This window comes from Oryza glaberrima, chromosome 10 (assembly GCF_000147395.1).
Source record: "Oryza glaberrima chromosome 10, OglaRS2, whole genome shotgun sequence".
NCBI lineage: Eukaryota > Viridiplantae > Streptophyta > Magnoliopsida > Poales > Poaceae > Oryza > Oryza glaberrima.
The window spans coordinates 10361562-10379411 of NC_068335.1; the positions used below are offsets into that span (position 1 = coordinate 10361562).

The 17850-nt window shown below is 44.8% G+C and overlaps 1 pseudogene; it reads right to left on the minus strand.

The window, feature by feature from the left end:
* LOC127786033 (uncharacterized) overlaps positions 1-16821 on the minus strand; it is a 28655-nt pseudogene extending 11834 nt beyond the window's left edge.
* Between the last annotated feature and the right edge of the window lie 1029 nt (positions 16822-17850).

Sequence of the window (17850 nt, forward strand, 5' to 3'; positions counted from 1 at the left end):
GGAAAGACGACGATGACGTCAGCAGTGACGTCACCACCGGCGGTGGCTCGGGCGCGCAAGCTCGCCGGCGAACGACGGCGTGACGACGCGCACGGAGGGCACCTACAGGTAGCGGACGGCACGGCGAACTCACCGGTGACCAAAGAAGCGGCGGAAGACCAACGGACGACGACGGCGACGAGGAAGAAGCGGCGGCGACCTTCGGCTTGACGACGGCGACGGTGTTCCAGCGGTCTACGGCGACGATGGAGAGGCGGACGAGGACGGCGACACGACGGCGACCACGATGGTGACCTCCCCGAGCGACGGCGACGACTGGAGCGACGGCGACGCACGGCTGGAGCGATGGCGGCGACGGCGGCGCTAAGCTACACGGTGCTAGAGCTCTACCGGCGACGAGAGGCGAAGGCGAGGGTGGCGGCGGGTAGCGGAGACACCGGGGATCCTTTTAAAGGGGCAAAGAGGCGGCGGCGAAGGCCCACGGCGACCGGGGACGAGAAGGAAAGACTAAGGTTCGGAGGAGAGAGATGAATCGATTCGAGATCGAATCCACGAATTTTCAAAGCGATTTGGCGATCGATTCCAAAAGGAAAAAGGTAGAGGAGATCCGGGAGATCCTTTCCCCTCATTTGATTTCACCGGAGAAGGAAAGGTGCGGCCGGATTTGGAAGGAGACGGCGGCGGCGCGGCGCTAGGGTTCGGGCGGCGGCGGCGGCGCGAGGAAGACGAAGACTGACAGGTGGGCCCCACCTGTCAGCGGCGGATGCGCGCGCGAGCGGCGGCTCGGCTGCGGACTGGGCCGGCTTGGGCCGAGGAGAAGAGAGAGAGGGTTTTGGGCCGACTTTCGGCCCAAAGCCAAAAGAGACTTTTAAAAACCTTTTTCAATTTAAATTATTCATGAAATGCAATTCCATTTATTAAAAATACTTCCTTAGCTCAAATAAATCTTAGAAAAATCTAGGAATTATAGAATTAAGCAAAGTATTTAACGAAATTTTATCTAGCCTCATTTTATATTGGAATTTATTATTTAAAATTAGATCTTCTCTTCTAGGCTTTTAAAATCAATTCTAATAAATCCAATTAAACAACAATTTACATATTTAGGATTTTTAGGGTGTGACAGAGATTGATAGACATAGCGATAGCAAGACAAATCTACAACAACGACAGTATTTCGGTATAGACAATGTTCCTGGTAGTGGAACAAGGCTTGCCATCCTCATCCTCTATCAATAACTTGAGGCCCTGCTTTGATGTAGCGCGTGAAACAGCGACATACAGCTGGCCATGTGCGAAGACAGGTTTCCTGTGGTATACACCAACATTCCCCAGAGTCTGGCCTTGGCATTTGTTTATTGTCATTGCATAACACAGCCTAATAGGGAACTGTCTCCGCTGTAGCGTGAAAGGCCACTTCAGGCTATTCCCACTTAGCACAATCCGCGGAATACATACCAACTGGCCAATATTTGTCCCAATCATAATTCTAGACTCAAAAACATAGTCACCAAGTCGAGTGACAATCAATCTGGTGCCGTTGCAAAGGCCGAGTGATTGGTTAATGTTGCGGAGGAGGACTACAGCTGAACCAACTTTCAGGGATATGCGATGTTCCAGGAAATTGTTTATGGATATTGAGTTCAAAAATTCTATAGGATACAATAGATCAAAATCTGCAGGCTTCTCAAGTGTATTTGAAAGAGTGTCGCTGCTGAGATAGTCCTTTGCTTTCCCAGGCACCATAGCAAGCATCCTATCATTGATCTCATCAACAACTGAATTGACTGGACAGACAATTGCACGCTGAGAAAGGTAAGGGATGCAGTCGTAATTAAATTCAAATCCCGGATACACGGCATCAATTATAGCTGTAATCTTGTCACCGCAGGGAGTAAGCAGCAACTCGCTAGGTATCTGTCACGCCCGGAATTTCTATCCAAAATTCCAAACGCTTACATGTGTGTTAAACCCTCGTCCAGGAATCAACCGAGGCACACAATAACAAATTGATAATAGAGTACAAATAAATAACTATTTAATATTCGCAAATAATAAATTATTACAGAGGTAGATAGTTCCTCTCAAAGAATAACCTTCTACGCAGCGGAAAAAAAAAAAAAAAAACTATAACAAACTACGGAACAGCTATGGCGACTCCACTCCACAGGCATCTTAACCAGAACAAGCTCAATCCTTTAGATCATCACCTTCGCTGAAATACTCCTCTTCTGATGATTGAATATTGCAAGAATGAGCATATGACATACTCAACAAGCCACACAGCAAATATGCAAGTGCACAGGATAACAAAGGATGGCATAATATAGCTCATTTGCATAACAGCATTTAACAAATATTTAAGAGAATAGTAAAACAGTTGTATAATTAATCAATATTAAATAAACACCATACAACACACCCGTGTTGCATAGGCCCAACCTCATTTGAACAACCAACCCCAGTTGAACAAATTAAACCTCCAAACTAGGAATATACCATTCCAAACCAGGAGTTACATTAACTAACACCGTTACCATTTAATGTGTAATATGAGACTAATCACGAAAAACATTGCTCAACTCACCCATAACCGCGGGTACGGCTATTCGAATAGATTAAACTCTGATCAGAGGTGTACCACTATACCCACAAGACACAATCCCACAACATGTTACCATGCGCCTTAGTACCACCACGGTACCTCGGAAAAGAACTGTGACAATACCCCTCGCACAACACTACTCACCACAGTGCACCGTTCCTGGATCATAATCTCCCCCTCAAAACCAGAGGCAATGGACTCCCCAGCGACCCCCACGGACTTCTCGCCGCTTCACAGTCTGGCACACTATAATGAATCATGCTATACAAAAGATAAAGCCGTGGCCCACGCTGGCTTGTGGTTGGCACGGTAAATGTTTCACAACAGTAGCTCGCGAACCGGTCCTTAATTGTCATGAGCACAACCATCAAAACCATATGCTCACAACCCACCTTAACCGGTTTTAATTAGCAATTATTTACCATCACACGATTAACCATCGTGAGCTACCATTGAATTTAACCATAATTAACAATAATAATTATATAATTTATATTTAACCCCTTTAGTTAGCTAATGTTTCTAAGCATGGCTAAGCAAACATACATAAGGCATTTAGCTGAACCAATCCAATATATAAGGTTCATGCTAATCACATTATAACCCATAGGAAAATAAGATCATCTTCGGCCATTAATTAATTGGGAAAAGGTTCACCACCCGATGACATTCGAAAATAATGCATAAGTTGAAATAAAACATTAGCTTTAAACGGGTTCAATATGCTCAAAGGGTTGTTTGTGATCTGTGTGACTTGCCTTGGGCTTCCGCAAACGCTTCGGAACCTTCCTCAACGGAAACGCTCTCCTCCGGAACGTCGGAAACTAAAGTAAATATACAAAAATCAACAAAACAGTACAAAAACAAACATAAACAGTTCATGTGGATATTTTTAACATGTGGATCTCAAATTTAGAAAAATTTAGCAACTTGAACCACCTGAAACGGAGCTACGGTTATTTAGTTATGATTTTCCGAAGATTTAATCTATTAGAAAAAGGGAAAAGGAAAAGATGATGATGTCATGATGACGTCATCAATGGTGGCCGGCTCGGATGGCGACCTCGCCGGAGCTAGGGTGGTCGGCCGGGATTTTGGAAGACATCTATACATAGAGAACGACGAGACGAACCCGTTGGTACTCACCAACGTGCCAAACGACGACCGACGGTGGCCGGCGACGAACGGGCGGCGGCGGTGGTTCGGTTGACCGGCGGCGACGGGGCTCCGACGGCCGGCGGCGAAGGCGGAGGTGCGGCCGGGCTTCTCGTCGCTCCCACGCACCTAATGGCGGTGGCGGCAAGCGGCGGCGACGGCGGAGACGGCTGCGCGGCGGCGCCGGAGATGGCCGGCGGCGGCGGCGAGGCTAAGCAGCGGCGGCGCGGCGGCTAGGAGGCACGGGAGAGGACGGGAGTTGGGGCAAACGAAAGAGGAGGACTAGGGGGTCCTATTTATAGCCTTGGATTGAAGAGATCGGACTCCTCCCGCAAGAAATCGACTCGGGAAATCAAAAACTCGGTTTTAGAGATAAACTCGAAAACGAGTTCGATTCGGATAAAATACCCAACGATTTGCTCCGATTTTTGAGGGTAAAGATAGAGGAGAACGAGAGGATAAAAACCCCTCAAAAATCCGGACTAAAAGTGGAGAGATTGGGGCGGATTCGGAGGCGGAAGGCGGCTCGGTCGGCCGGCTCGGGCACGGCTGCAACCGGCCGGAGGTAGGGGACACACCTGACAGGTGGGCCCCACCTGTCGGTGTCCACGTGAGGGAGGGCGGCGGCGGGGTTTGGGCCGGATGGGCCGGCTCGGCCGCGGGAGAGGGGAAGGATGTTGGGCCAAAACGGCCCAACCACTTAAGGAAGGGTTTTTTTTTTTTTTTTGAACTTTTTTTAATTAAAATAATTTGTGAAATGTTGTTCCAATTATTAAAAATACTTCCCTTGCTCAAACAATTCTCAGAAAAATCTAGAAAATAGAGGAGCAAGTGTAGTATTTAATAAAATTTTATCTAGCTCATTTTTATGTTGAAAATTTTCCTAAATTTTTAGAGTTTAGCTTGTAGGCTTTTAATTTAATTTCTAAAAATGATTTAAACAATGCATTTTTAATTTAGGCGATTTTTAGGGCGTGACAAACCTACCCCCCTTAAACGGAATCTCGTCCTCGAGATTCAGAAGAACTGGCGAAGAGATGAGGATGAGCTGACTTCAATTCATCTTCTCGCTCCCAAGTGGCTTCTTCTTCTGAATGATTGCTCCACTGAACCTTACAGAACCGTATAACGCGATTCCTGGTATTCCTCTCGCTTACTTCCAAGATTCTGACTGGCTTCTCAACATAAGTTAAATCTTCTTGAAGCTCTATACGATCCGGATCTGCTTCCTCCGTAGGTACACGTAAACATTTCTTCAACTGAGACACGTGGAACACGTCATGTATTCCCGCCATTGACGGAGGCAACTCTAACTGATAAGCTACCTCACCTCTTCGACTCACAATCTTAAAAGGTCCCACGAAACGCGGTGCCAATTTCCCTTTGGTTTGGAAACGATGAACACCTCGTAACGGCGTAACCCGAAGGTATACATAATCTCCTTCTTCGAAAACCAAATCTCTGCGACGATTGTCGGCATAGCTCTTCTGACGTGACTGAGCAACGCGCAACCTTCCTTGGATAATCTTCACTTTTTCTTCTGCCTCTCGCAATATGTCTGTCCCAAAAACTTGACGTTCACCGGTTTGATCCCAAAGGAGCGGCGTACGGCACTTTCGGCCATATAATGCTTCATACGGAGCCATTTGCAGACTAGCTTGATAACTGTTGTTATATGAGAATTCCGCGTACGGCAAATTCTTATCCCAACTTCCACCAAAATCTAGAACACAGGCTCTCAACATATCTTCTAAAATTTGGTTTACTCTTTCCGTCTGACCATCTGTTTGAGGGTGATAAGCGGTACTGAACTTCAAACGGGTACCCATCTCTACTTGTAATTTATGCCAAAACTTCGAAGTAAACTGGCTACCTCTATCTGACACTATCTTCTTAGGAACGCCATGCAAACATACCACTCTGGCCATGTATAACTCTGCAAGCTTATTCCCCGTGTAGGTTGTTTTGACCGGTATGAAGTGAGCGACTTTTGTCAACCTATCAACCACTACCCAAATAGAATCATGTCCTGCCGACGTTCTGGGTAGACCGGTTATAAAATCCATTCCTATTTCTTCCCACTTCCACTCTGGAATCTTCAACGGTTGTAACAGACCGGCTGGCTTCTGATGTTCTGCCTTGACCTGCTGACATACATCACATAGAGCCACATATTCTGCTATCTCACGTCGCATACTGGCCCACCAGAATTGTTGCTTTAGGTCTTGGTACATCTTAGTGCTTCCAGGGTGAATGGAATACAAAGTTTCATGAGCTTCTTTCATGATAGTATCCTTCAACTCCTTATTATCTGGGACGCAAATTCTTTCTCCTAACCACACAGTTCCTTGCTCATCTTCTACATAACCGATGGCTTTTCCTCTTCTCATGTTCTTTTTTATTTCTTGGATATCAGGATCATTCACTTGAGCTTCTCTAACTTGATCAAACAGAGTAGGTTGAGCTTCTAAAGTAGCCACAAAACCTTTGCTGACTATATCCAAGTTTAACTTTTCAAATTCTTGGCATAACTCCCAAGGTAAATGTCGACCTTCTGACATATTACAGTAGCTTTTCCTGCTAAGAGCATCGGCTACAACATTTGCTTTCCCCGGGTGATAGTGGATTTCCATATCATAATCTTTAATCAACTCTAACCATCTTCGCTGACGCATGTTCAAATCAGGTTGAGTGAAAATGTACTTCAAACTTTTATGATCCGTATACATCTCTGTACGGTTACCGAAAAGATAATGACGCCAAATCTTCAATGCATGCACCACAGCTGCCAACTCTAGGTCATGCGTTGGGTAGTTATTCTCATGAGGACGTAATTGCCTAGATGCATAGGCAACCACCTTTCCTTCTTGCATCAACACACAACCCAAACCGAGTCGGGATGCATCGCAATACACTTGGAAACCTTTCCTCGAATCAGGCAAAATTAACACAGGCGCAGTCACTAGCCTTTTCTTCAGTTCTTGGAAACTTTGTTCACAATCCTCTGTCCACTTGTACTTCACTTCCTTCTGAAGCAGACGAGTCATTGGTCTGGCGATCTTTGAAAAGTTCTCAATAAACCTGCGGTAATACCCCGCAAGTCCAAGGAAACTACGAATTTCTGAAACCGTCTTGGGTTGCTTCCAACTTAACACTGACTCGACATTGCTTGGATCTACTGCCACTCCTCCAGATGAAATGACATGACCAAGAAACTTCACTTCGGACAACCAAAATTCACATTTACTGAACTTGGCATAAAGCTGATGCTCACGTAGTTTCTCTAAAGCTAGACGAAGATGCTCTTCATGTTCTTCCTTCGTCTTGGAGTAAATAAGAATGTCATCAATAAACACCACGACAAACTTATCCAGATATTCCATAAACACCTTGTTCATCAGATTCATGAAAAAGGCTGGGGCATTAGTGAGTCCAAATGACATAACGGTACATTCGAACAAGCCATACCGAGTTGTGAAGGCGGTCTTTGGTATATCTTCCTCACGGATTCGAAGTTGATGATATCCAGAACGGAGATCTATCTTGGAGAAAACTGTAGCACCTTCCAGTTGATCAAACAGGTCATCAATTCTGGGTAGAGGATACTTATTCTTGATAGTAACCTCATTCAACGCTCGATAATCCACGCACATTCTCTGAGTATGATCTTTCTTCTCCACAAAGATGACTGGTGCTCCCCATGGCGAAGTACTGGGTCTGATGTATCCTTTCTGAAGCAAATCATCCACCTGTCTCTTCACCTCAGCTAACTCATTAGCTGCCATTCTGTATGGTCTCTTATGGATAGGGTTGGTTCCAGGTACCAAGTCTATCCGAAACTCTATGTCTCTCTTAGGTGGCATACCTGGCAAATCCTCGGGAAACACGTCTGGGTAGTCTTGTACTATGAGGATCTCTTGTAGAGCAACTTGGTTTAAGATCACACAATGATATTTAGGAGAGGACACAAAGAAAGAAACGGTTTCCCCATTGCTACTGGTTAAAGTCACCTTACGGTTGGCACAATCTATAACTCCTCTGTGACGAGATAACCAGTCCATCCCTAAGATAACATCTAGATCTTTGGATTCTAGCAAGATAAGCGAGGATGGGAAAGGAACTTCTTCTATTTCTATAGTAGCGGAAGGACAATACTGTGTCAAAGATACTTGATTGCCTGGGGTATTAACTAGTAAAGGTCTCCCAAGACTAATAACTTCCATCCCATGATTGCTCGCAAAACTTTTAGACAAAAAGGAATGTGTAGCACCGGAATCAAAAAGCACAGATGCGGGTATAGAGTTAACAGGAAACGTACCCAAAACCACATCTGGTGCATTCTGAGCTTCTGCTGCTGCAACATGATTAACACGTGCCTTTGGTGCTGGAGCATTGGAGTTGTTCGAGGCTGGAGCGTTCTTCACGCGCCGAGGCTTAGGACACTTATCAGCATAATGTCCTGGATCACCACAATTGAAGCACACTCCTGGCTTGCTTCCCTGTTCCTTCCTGCCGGGCTGGTTCTGAGCTGGAGTTGCTGCAGGACGAGCAACCATGTTGCGGTTGTCATTGCCACGATTACCAGTATTGTTGTTGTAGAACTGGCGTTGGGGGCGGACAACTGATGAAGATCCTTCTTGAGGGTACGATGGAGCTTGAGGTCCCGTAACGAGACGCGGCCTCTGGTTACTGCACTGTTGTGCCTTGAATTGGGCAGCCCTGCGCTTCTTCTGCTCCATCCGGTTATACTTGTCTTCCTGACGAATCGCCTTGTCCACCAACTGCTGGAAATCCCGGAAATCCGTAGACATCAAGGCATAAGACAACTCATCATTCAGTCCCTCCAAGAACTTCTCCTGACGCTCTTCATCGGTGCGAACATCTTCCGGAGCATAACGAGCTAAACGGTTGAAATCATGGAGGTACTCGGTGACCGAACGAGATCCCTGGTTGAGTGCTCTAAATTCTCTCTTCTTTAGGGCTACAACACCCGTTGGTAGGTGTGTCTTCTTGAAAGCGGCCGTGAATTCCTGCCAAGTAATAGGCTCTCCTTCAGCCCTGCCTTGGCGAAAATGATCCCACCATTCAGCAGCAGGACCATGCAATTGATGCGAAGCAAAAGAAACTTTCTCCTGCTCAGTACACTGGATCAAATCCAACTTCTTCTCCACCGCATGCAGCCAATCTCCTGCTTCTACTGGATTGGTGGTGCTTGAAAAGGTAGGGGGTCTCACACGTAAGAAATCTGCCAGCTTGTTTTGGGGAGGTGGGGGTGGATTCTGGTTCTGATTGTTTGCCTGCTGATTCTGTGCCTGCTGCACTAACAGATTGATCAGTTGTGTTTGTTGGGCCAGAATCTGAGCTAGCGTGGGATCTCCTCCATTGTTAGCAGCTCCACTTCCACTTCCACTTCCACTTCCACTTCCGGTGCGCGTGTTCACCATCTGACGATAAGCAGAGACAACAGGAAAGAACGACAGAGAGACACCCTTAGAACGGAGTTATTTAATTAATTTAAATTCTATATTGCTCTTAACTGTGTATGATTACATTTAAATTGCATTAACACTATCTCACCAACTATCTTACACTCTGACAAGCAAAAGAACTAGACTCATGCTGTTACATCCCACCAATGATGTAAGCAACAACTAAAACCCACACACTCACAAGCAAACTTAAACAAGCAATCTAACACAGCGAACTACGGCAACGATCTAACTAAGCGACTAATCCCGCCTTGCGTCGGAACGAAGCGATGGATCTTCTTCCTCTGGAGTAGCTGGCTCTCTTTCTTCAGGGTCTTCCTCTTCTTCCTCATCACTTACGATGTCGATGACAGGTTCAGCATGATCGGGCACAGCTTCACCCATCACGCGAATCTTCGAAGCTAACTGGAGACGAGGTGGCGGACAGGTTCTCTTTCTTGCAGTGAGGCGAAGCTTGGGTGTTGGCGGCGGCGTTTCTCCTTTAAGTTCAGCTAATTCCTTCTGTAGACGGTACACTTTGCTCTCCAACTTGCAAATCTTGCCTCGATTCCAGTTTTCCCTGTCATGAGCTGCTTTGTCTCGCTCCACACTTACTGCATCCATAGCACTAAGCATATGCACCGCATGCATCAGAGTGACACTCTCTTCACCATCAGGACAGGTATAGGTTCCATAGTCTTGACCATGAGGCTTGTGAGGATGATACTGGAAAGCTGATGAATCCAACTCTTCTTCAAAGCGTTGACGTAACTCTCCAATGGCCACCAAAGCTGCTTCTTGACAAGCATGGTTGTACGATCTTCCTCCAGCTTCGAACTTAATGGACGGAAGGTCTTCACGATCACTAGCCAACGTCACACGAACACGACACTTCTCCTCGTTGGGGTCATGGGAAATCCGGCGATACTCAGGAGCAACTTCATAGCCTACTTCAAAAGCCATTAACCTCAGCTCCCTGACGAATCCTAACACCTTGATCAAATTTCTCGGTGAATGGGGCGGCATCTAAAGAAACATAGAAGGGAGGAATTAATGCATATTTTTAAGTTAGCTGCACCATCTAGACTTAACTGATTTGACCAAGAGGAAGAAAAATAAAAGAAAAGACACATACTAAGCTATTATATATATATTTTTTTAGAATTTAACTTTTTGGACAGAGACAAATAATTTTTTGACAAATAGCTAAAATAAAACTAAAATACTTATGATCTATTATAAGCACGGTACAGTGTCACCATAAGAAGGATGAGTAGTACTAGTGCTATCATGATTGTATCGATGCCATAATAGATGTACAGAGCCGACTAATCAATGAAGTTTACTATGGCGGAATAAGAAACATTTTGAGAAGAAAAATTTTTTTCTTTTAAAAGAAAAGAAAATGAATTAAATTAATTTTGTGCATAACCTTGCAGGTGCTGCCAACTTACTTAATTTATAAAAGAATAGAGAAGAGCAGTTCTATTTTTTTTTTTCAAAATATTTTGAAGGCTACTTAAGGTTTACCATTTGGCTTATCCTAAGGTCAAGGTGGCTCTGATACCAACTTGTCACGCCCGGAATTTCTATCCAAAATTCCAAACGCTTACATGTGTGTTAAACCCTCGTCCAGGAATCAACCGAGGCACACAATAACAAATTGATAATAGAGTACAAATAAATAACTATTTAATATTCGCAAATAATAAATTATTACAGAGGTAGATAGTTCCTCTCAAAGAATAACCTTCTACGCAGCGGAAAAAAAAAAAAAACTATAACAAACTATGGAACAGCTATGGCGACTCCACTCCACAGGCATCTTAACCAGAACAAGCTCAATCCTTTAGATCATCACCTTCGCTGAAATACTCCTCTTCTGATGATTGAATATTGCAAGAATGAGCATATGACATACTCAACAAGCCACACAGCAAATATGCAAGTGCACAGGATAACAAAGGATGGCATAATATAGCTCATTTGCATAACAGCATTTAACAAATATTTAAGAGAATAGTAAAACAGTTGTATAATTAATCAATATTAAATAAACACCATACAACACACCCGTGTTGCATAGGCCCAACCTCATTTGAACAACCAACCCCAGTTGAACAAATTAAACCTCCAAACTAGGAATATACCATTCCAAACCAGGAGTTACATTAACTAACACCGTTACCATTTAATGTGTAATATGAGACTAATCACGAAAAACATTGCTCAACTCACCCATAACCGCGGGTACGGCTATTCGAATAGATTAAACTCTGATCAGAGGTGTACCACTATACCCACAAGACACAATCCCACAACATGTTACCATGCGCCTTAGTACCACCACGGTACCTCGGAAAAGAACTGTGACAATACCCCTCGCACAACACTACTCACCACAGTGCACCGTTCCTGGATCATAATCTCCCCCTCAAAACCAGAGGCAATGGACTCCCCAGCGACCCCCACGGACTTCTCGCCGCTTCACAGTCTGGCACACTATAATGAATCATGCTATACAAAAGATAAAGCCGTGGCCCACGCTGGCTTGTGGTTGGCACGGTAAATGTTTCACAACAGTAGCTCGCGAACCGGTCCTTAATTGTCATGAGCACAACCATCAAAACCATATGCTCACAACCCACCTTAACCGGTTTTAATTAGCAATTATTTACCATCACACGATTAACCATCGTGAGCTACCATTGAATTTAACCATAATTAACAATAATAATTATATAATTTATATTTAACCCCTTTAGTTAGCTAATGTTTCTAAGCATGGCTAAGCAAACATACATAAGGCATTTAGCTGAACCAATCCAATATATAAGGTTCATGCTAATCACATTATAACCCATAGGAAAATAAGATCATCTTCGGCCATTAATTAATTGGGAAAAGGTTCACCACCCGATGACATTCGAAAATAATGCATAAGTTGAAATAAAACATTAGCTTTAAACGGGTTCAATATGCTCAAAGGGTTGTTTGTGATCTGTGTGACTTGCCTTGGGCTTCCGCAAACGCTTCGGAACCTTCCTCAACGGAAACGCTCTCCTCCGGAACGTCGGAAACTAAAGTAAATATACAAAAATCAACAAAACAGTACAAAAACAAACATAAACAGTTCATGTGGATATTTTTAACATGTGGATCTCAAATTTAGAAAAATTTAGCAACTTGAACCACCTGAAACGGAGCTACGGTTATTTAGTTATGATTTTCCGAAGATTTAATCTATTAGAAAAAGGGAAAAGGAAAAGATGATGATGTCATGATGACGTCATCAATGGTGGCCGGCTCGGATGGCGACCTCGCCGGAGCTAGGGTGGTCGGCCGGGATTTTGGAAGACATCTATACATAGAGAACGACGAGACGAACCCGTTGGTACTCACCAACGTGCCAAACGACGACCGACGGTGGCCGGCGACGAACGGGCGGCGGCGGTGGTTCGGTTGACCGGCGGCGACGGGGCTCCGACGGCCGGCGGCGAAGGCGGAGGTGCGGCCGGGCTTCTCGTCGCTCCCACGCACCTAATGGCGGTGGCGGCAAGCGGCGGCGACGGCGGAGACGGCTGCGCGGCGGCGCCGGAGATGGCCGGCGGCGGCGACGAGGCTAAGCAGCGGCGGCGCGGCGGCTAGGAGGCACGGGAGAGGACGGGAGTTGGGGCAAACGAAAGAGGAGGACTAGGGGGTCCTATTTATAGCCTTGGATTGAAGAGATCGGACTCCTCCCGCAAGAAATCGACTCGGGAAATCAAAAACTCGGTTTTAGAGATAAACTCGAAAACGAGTTCGATTCGGATAAAATACCCAACGATTTGCTCCAATTTTTGAGGGTAAAGATAGAGGAGAACGAGAGGATAAAAACCCCTCAAAAATCCGGACTAAAAGTGGAGAGATTGGGGCGGATTCGGAGGCGGAAGGCGGCTCGGTCGGCCGGCTCGGGCACGGCTGCAACCGGCCGGAGGTAGGGGACACACCTGACAGGTGGGCCCCACCTGTCGGTGTCCACGTGAGGGAGGGCGGCGGCGGGGTTTGGGCCGGATGGGCCGGCTCGGCCGCGGGAGAGGGGAAGGATGTTGGGCCAAAACGGCCCAACCACTTAAGGAAGGGTTTTTTTTTTTTTTTTTTGAACTTTTTTTAATTAAAATAATTTGTGAAATGTTGTTCCAATTATTAAAAATACTTCCCTTGCTCAAACAATTCTCAGAAAAATCTAGAAAATAGAGGAGCAAGTGTAGTATTTAATAAAATTTTATCTAGCTCATTTTTATGTTGAAAATTTTCCTAAATTTTTAGAGTTTAGCTTGTAGGCTTTTAATTTAATTTCTAAAAATGATTTAAACAATGCATTTTTAATTTAGGCGATTTTTAGGGCGTGACTGTATCTCTATCCATGTTCTCTCAACTTCACCCTGTCGTTTGTCCATGGGAATATGACCCTCACCAATGTCAAGAACCCATTTAGCAAATTCCACCAATTCACCCTTCTCTTGCTGCGACAGTGATGGGTTGTGTAGCCTCATGTTAATGGTAAGGTGCAAGACCTCAACATGCTTCCACAGGGCAGACCTAACTAATGAAGCATCCACCACATCTGCTCTTGTACCATGCTCAATGACTGGTAAGACTTGCCTAAAATCGCCACCAAGCAAAATGGGTTTACCTCCAAAAGGCTTATGCTCATTAGCTGGATCATCAGCAGATTGGATATCTCTAAGAGTTCTATCCAATGCCTCAAAGCACAGCTTGTGTGTCATCGGTGCCTCATCCCATATAATCAATGATGCTTTCTTAATAAGATCTCCTAGGATTGTCCCTCTACGAACAATACACATGGAACGGTCCTGTATGTCTATAGGTATCCGAAACCGTGAATGAGCAGTCCTTCCACCAGGCATGAGTAGGGCTGCAACCCCAGAAGAGGCAACTGCAAGAACAATTTCACCCCTTGATCTCAAGTTTGCCATTATAGCATTCCACAAGAACGTCTTCCCTGTTCCACCATGCCCAGATATAAAAAAAACACACTTCTCGTGATGAGCGATCCTATCAAAAACCTTGTCATATATCATCTTTTGATCACTATTCAATCTGGCATACATGGACATAGATTCTTGATGGAGGCTAGGTTGATTGAAGCTAAGCTCTTTTAGGATAAGTCTATTCCCTATACTGGAACTTGAACAGTCAACTGGTGTTGGCAAATTATATGATGAGATGGATAAGCCATTACTTGAAAACATGGCATCCAACTCTTTGAGCAAAGTATTTTGCAGCATAATATCTGGAATAGCTGCGCGCTGCACTCCAAGGGCCTTGGTTAGCTTATAAGCAAAATCATCCGCCATGTACCTCCAATACTTATCAAATAGGACCCTAACATCGCCAACATCACAGTGTGCCAGGACTGCCATAAATAAGTTCTTGAGTTGGTATGCAGTGGCCCAGATAACTGCCTCCTCAAACAGGTGATCCCACTCAGCGTCATCACCAATGAGACCGCACGCCTGACAAGCTTCACGAAAGGTGTTATACAACACACCTTCGTCTGTTCTGATATCTTCAAAACTCATACACCCTCGAACTACCATGAGCAACATTCTTAGGTAGAATGGCTCGCCAGCACTGGGATGGATGTGCCTTAATCTGCCTATCTTGGTTTCTCTCCTACGCTTTGTCCAAACCTTCATGTCAGGGTCCCAGTTAAACTTGGAAGGAAACTCACAGTAGGTGAGATCCCTAGCAAAGATGTGTCGCTGGTTGGCAACAAACCATTCAGTGAGCATTGTTCTAGAGGAATCAGGGTCTTCTATAACCTCTTCAAGATCAGCTTCTTCATGGTATGTTACAAACTGCATGTTCGGCAAGTGCACAATGAGGCGTTCAACAGAAGGAGTTCTTCCATGGATCTCAAAACCATATAACCTCTAGAATGATTCACAGGTTGACAGATATCTGGATTTGATGTATTGCATAATCTCATCTATGCCTGCACTGTTAGGAGCATGAGCCTCTGGCTGGCCTGAAGAGCTGTTTCTGAAAGTGAACATAGTACAATCACTTCCCTTATTTATGTACTTAAAGAGATACTTGATGAGGTATGTTTTATTGCACCATTCCACATTGATGTGAGCCTGGAATTTCTTGAGAAGACCTGGATTATAAGGGACAACCCATTGGTTATCTAGTGAAACACCATTTTTCATCACAAAGCGACCATCATCACGACGCCGATAGATAGGATACCCATCATCATCTATGGTAGTTGCATCACGGAATTTTTTTGGATAGCCCTTCGAACACCGGCCATCCTTCATGCAAAGACAGCTTGGATTGTACTCACCACATGGCCCATGTATCATGAACTCATCGACAAAACCAAACCCAAACTTATCTGCTGCTATATCTGGTATCTCAGCACATATCAGGTCATCAATGAATGCAGGTGAAGGTTCGTCGGACTGAGCTGTCAACCATGTCAATGTATGAGAGTGCGGCAATCCTCTCTTCTGGAATTCGACAGTGTATACAACCGAAAAGCAAGGCAGCAAGGGGAAAAACACATAATGTGTTAGAGCAAGTTATGCATGCTTTAGAAAGGAGCTGTGCATAAAGGAAGGATAGTCATTAGTAAGGAGACAGGAAACTCACCAACTTGTATAGGACCAAAGGCCTCTCCACTCTTTATATATGTGATGTATTCATCTAGCTTCATATGGTAAACACGTGTGACCATATCACTTCTATCACTCGGTCTTTGCCCTGCTTCAAAACGAATAGCCTCAATAATCTCCGGCCATTTGGAATTGCAAGTGAAAGTTGAGAATATTTGAGGAGGGTCGTAAGAACGACAGATTGCCATTGAATCATGGTAATTCTGCACCATGTATCGCCTTCCTCCTGTGAAACTTGATGGCAGAATTACCTTGGTGCCAACATCTTTTCCATCACTGTCTCCCCTACCAATAGCATCATATATGCCTTGATGAGTCTCGGAGCGAAGCTTTTTCTGGTTCAGAGCATGGTATGTGAGCCGAGATGTCTCTATACATGAGAAAGCATTCACAGCGAGCTGGTCAGAGAGCCTACCACAACAAGTGAATGGATTGGGCTCATCCTTCCGGTAGTGGGACTCACACCGATAATATTCAAGCATAGATGCCTCATCACGACTACCAGGTGGCTGATCATCTACTTCCTTAAGCTTGATACCAGTACGGAAGCCTACATCACCATATGGGAATAGAAGAGGGTACTGCAGCGACATAAGGGCTGGATGAATAGGTGAGAGCTAGCATAACTGGCCTGAATGCTTCTGCACAACGACATCAAACTTTGATAGCTCAGAAGATGCACCAGGTATAATCAACGCTGCCAACTCAGAGGCGGTAGGAAGGCTGTAATGGTCACTTTGAGAATGGCCTGACCCAATTAGCTTGATAGCAATCTCAGGAGCACTTGGGGAGAGCAGTCTGTCTCGAGCAATTCTGAACTGTTGCACAAGAGGATTGCATTGGTCAAGCATAGAGATAAGCTGCTGCACAATAGTAGGGTCAGGGACATCCCCAACATTTTCAGTGTGATCAAAGATATTAAGCCTATTCTGCAGTTAATTGGTGGTGTCATATATGTACAGCTGTGCATACTCTGGACGTTTTCCAGGAGCAGGAATCAGAGAACCAATCCTATGATGGATAACACCATTGATACGGAAAACATAAGGTCCATGACCAGTGTTTATAGTCTTGTCAATGTTAGCTCCAATTGATGTGAATGCAAATAGTGAATTATATTGCCTGATAAGCCGCATGAAAGCATTGGAACCGGCACCGCCATTAAAGCGAATCAACTCTTGTAGAATAGGAGGAAAAGGCCTGTGTGCAGGTAAGGAGACCCTCCCACCATGACAACACAAATTGTATGCAATCCTCTTAGCTCTATGTGAGCTCTGACTAACAACTCTTTCCTGGGACCAAAACAACGCTCCACAATGATTGCATTCATAGTTAGGGCCACCATAATAGAAACGATCTGGATATGTGGCTATAAGAGCGGAAACAAAAGATATAAGTAGGGAACCTAGCATATGCCTGGCCAGAAATAGACACAGGCGAAAAAAATAGGGACAAACACAAAGTAAAGCAAGGCTTGTATTCAGATATTACCTTTAAGAACCTGCATATACTTCTTTGGTATGGAATACGTGGATCCAATTGACAGTGAACGCGGCACATGTTCTACGCAGATAGAACAAGAACGAAGGAAGAGAAAAAGCAAATAAGGAATAAAGCGGAACAAAACGAACAAAGGACATCGCTATAACCGAGCACAAACAGACAAGCATACAAATAGGTCAAGAACCTTGTCATAAAACAAGACGCGCTTTCCTAGCGCTCTACCTCTTTTCTCGGTTCACCCGAGCAAGGCACGGCGGCACAATTGGGCAAAAATGATCTCCTACAAAAAATTGAAAATGGGCAAGACAATCAATTGCACAAAGGAAGAGCGGCATAGCAAGCTGAGCTGCACAATAAATAGTAGGGCAGAGCTAACTGTTAATCCAGGAAGGAAGCCTGTGGCCAACTTCACACCTCCCTGCAGAAGCAATGC